The sequence below is a fragment of the Myotis brandtii genome, unplaced genomic scaffold (assembly GCF_000412655.1).
Source record: "Myotis brandtii unplaced genomic scaffold, ASM41265v1 scaffold1213, whole genome shotgun sequence".
Lineage (NCBI taxonomy): Eukaryota > Metazoa > Chordata > Mammalia > Chiroptera > Vespertilionidae > Myotis > Myotis brandtii.
This window is the reverse complement of record NW_005354228.1, coordinates 711,128-714,861: the sequence shown is the minus strand read 5'-3', so window position 1 is coordinate 714,861 and position 3,734 is coordinate 711,128.

Here is a 3,734-nt window from a genome sequence, read left to right as displayed (position 1 = left end):
AATGGGGGGAGGGACATATATAATATGTTCAACAATAAAGATTTATTTTTTAAAAATCCAGTCAGTGCCATTTGTGCCAACCACACCCAAGGACGGATGAAGTCAGGGGAACAAGTCTCATTTTGCTGCATCAGCATAAAGCTGATTGAACCTGCAACCTGGGTGTGTGCCCTGATCTACTGAGATCCTCCCCTACACTCCCAGCCTTTGAAACCCTCAAGACAGGAGGAACCAGCGCTCTCTCGCTCTTTCTCTCTCTCCCTCTCTCTCCCTCCCTCTCCCTCCCCTCTCCCCTTTCCTCCCCCGCTTCCCTCCCCCACGCACATGCCTTTGACTCTCCTAAGCTCAAAGTCCCTTCTTTTGATTCTGTAACCAGTCTCCTGCGCCTGTGCAGCCCGCTGCCTCACCTCTGCCTGAAACTTTCTCTTATACTTTGAGTTCTGGGCTCTGAATTCTTTCTTTGCCGAACTCAAGAACCAAGGTCCAATTTCACTGCCAGCACTGCCGGTAACAAGAGGAAAAGAACACCAGAGTGTCCCTCGGGCGTGGACAAGGGATCCTGCCAAAGCATGGCTGTTATCAGGACAGAATGAGAAGTAGATGAACCTCTTCGCTGGCAGCCGAGAAGGCTCGGACGGGCTCAGCCCAGAAACCCGACCTGACCGGGCGGTGGGCAGCCACCAGTGGGCCACTGACCACGCCTCTGAGTGACCCCGAGGAAGGAGTCAGCAGGACTTGGGTGCAGCAGCGCGACAGGGCCGCAGCGGGGCAAGAGCACATGCCTTCCGGGGACAGTGACTGGCACCCCTTTCCCACACACTGCCCGGCCCTGGGATTGCAGGATGGATGGGAGGTGGCCCTGCCCTGAACACCCAGGGCTGAACCACAGGCCCAGCACGGAGTGGGTCCCGTGCCCAGGAGGCCCTGGGAGTCCTGCAAGCAGCGGCTCCTCTCCTCTCGGGCTTGGAAGAGGAATGTTCGCACAGGGTCCAGGAGGGAGGGCGTCGGTGGGGGCAGCAGCCAGGACCTGGGCTTTAGGGCACAGCCCTGGGGGGACGAACAGCCCTAATCACATCCTTCCTGCTGCTAGTGAGCGGGGCACCTTGGCCTTGGGCAAGATGGGCATCTCCCTGAATCTCAGCCTCCTCGACTATAAACCTGGGGTAATCATAGCCCCTTCCTCATAGCCCCTTCTCTAGAGGTGCTGTCTGGTGTTTGGTATATTTAAGTATGGCTCTGGGGACACACAGCACTCGGGATGTGTCAGTCATTTCACTAAAGTGGTCGGCAAACTCATTAGTCAACAGAGCCAAATATCAACAGGACAACGATTGAAATTTCTTCTGAGAGCCAAATTTTTTAAACTTAAACTATATAGGTAGGTACATTGTTATTAACTTAATTAGGGTACTCCTAAGGCTTAGGAAGAGCCACACTCAAGGGGCCAAAGAGCCGCATGTGGCTTGCGAGCCGCAGTTTGCCGACCACTGCACTAAACGGACACAAGTTCCTGGAAGTGAAACAACCCACATGCACACTCATCCGTGTTTTATGTTTTCATCCTCACCAGAGGGTGTGTTTCTTATTGATTTTTAGAGGAAGAGAGAGAGAGACACACGCGTGAGAGAGAAACATTGATCAGTTGCTTCCCATACGCGCCCTGACTAGGGTGAACCCTCACCCTGGGCATGTGCCCCGACCAGAACCAAACCCACCACCTTGGTGCATGAGATGACACTCCGACCAGCTGAGTCCCCGGCCAGATTATTTTAAACAGTCCTCTCCGGTGTTAGCCAGGGTACAGCTTTCAAATGCCAATTGTTATAATTTCCTCTGGGATTACCCAACCCTAGCCCTGGGCACACCTGTGCTGTCTCTCTTCTCTGCGTGCGGTTCTGATCTACAGCAGGTACAGAATCCACATTCTGTTTCAATCGTAACCTCAAGCACAAGGAAAGGGCTTGAGCAATTGAAAGGACCTTCATAAATTATAATTCCCGCAAGATGCAAGTTCATGACTCTTTCTCAGAGCCCAGGATTTGACCTAAAAATGTCTTCTGTGCACCTTCAGCCACCATTGAACCAGTAAAAGTAGGGTCCCTCTTCTTATTTGGTATACAGTAATTGTTACTAACCAGAATAGGTGGAGAGCCTTTCCCTTCCACTTCTTCACACCTATAATTTTTAAATATATATATTTTTTATTTCAGAGAGGAAGGGAGAGAAAGAGAGAAACATCAGTGGTGAGAGAGAATCATTGATCCACTGCCTCCTGCACACCCCCCACTGGAGATCAAGCCCACAACTCAGGCATGTGCTCTGACTGGGAATCGAACTGTACCTCCTGGTTCGTAAACTAATGCTCAACCACTGAGCCACGCCGCCGGGCATCTCCACACCCGTTGACGTTAACAGGGACCCACCGTAAAGGCGGATAAAGCTGAGGTCCCAATTTGAAGAGTTTAACCTGACAAACAAAGGCAAATGCTGAGGCACGTCCTTATCTACTTCACAGCACCCAGGATGAAAAGAAAATCCTAAAACCTCCCAAAGGGAAGAAATAGGCCACAAACTAAAGATGAGAAGTCAGAGCAATAACTTCTCAACCGCAGCACTACAAGCTAGAAGCAGAGCCTCCCAACATCCGACAGAGAACGGCTTTAGGCTAGGAAGTCTATGCCCAGCCCAGCTATTAACCAGGTACGATTTGTTAATCACAGGAAGATATTTTCAGATATTTAAATAATGTACTTGCCAAATATACTTTCTTAGGAAATAATGAAGAATGTGGAAAGAGGGAATAAATTTAAAAAGTGGGAGGAAATAGGAACCGGGAAGTAGAAGACTCAACACGGGAGGCTGGACGGGAGCTCCCAGCGAGGGCCCAGCAGTCCTGTGCGGACGGACAAACAGACGTCTGAGCAGACAGGAGAGTTATGAGCCCGAGAGGCTGTCTGATTGGGAGGAACCGGCAGAGACTGAGAAAGTTTGCATCAAATACATAGAAAACAGCATATTTTCAAAATGAGGGAAAGTTTAACACAATGGAGACTAAGTTTTCCAAGGGGAGAAATGTAATCATATACAAAATTGGCTTGGCTATGAACATATTAGTTTAATCAAAATAACAATCACTGAATGTTTATTTTATTTTTTTAATATATTTTTTATTGATTTTTTCAGAGAGGAAGGGAGAGGGATAGAGTTAGAAACATCGATGAGAGAGAAACATCGACCAGCTGCCTCCTGCACTCCTCCCACTGGGGATGTGCCCGCAACCAAGGTACATGCCCTTGACCGGAATCGAACCTGGGACCTTTCAGTACGCAGGCCGACGCTCTATCCACTGAGCCAAACCGGTTTGGCTGAATGTTTGTTTTAACTAAATATTGTATTATGACTACAGTGAGGGTAGTGTATGGTTTTGGGGAAGGGAAAGAGTAGAAAACCTGAATTCTCATGTTTCATAACAGGAAGTCAATTGATAATATGTTAAAAATCAAGAAATAGTGGTATGAGCATGTAATTTAGAAATAGGGAAGTAAATAGCAGAAGGAAGGGCAAAAGGGTTGAAAGAGGCTGTTTGTAGAGAGAGCAAAGGGGATGGGAACGGGAGCTGTGGTTATAAATCTAAAAACAATGTCTCCTAAAATTATGTACTTTGATATGTATGTATGTATATGTATATGTGTGTGTATATATACATATATATATATACATATATATATATATTT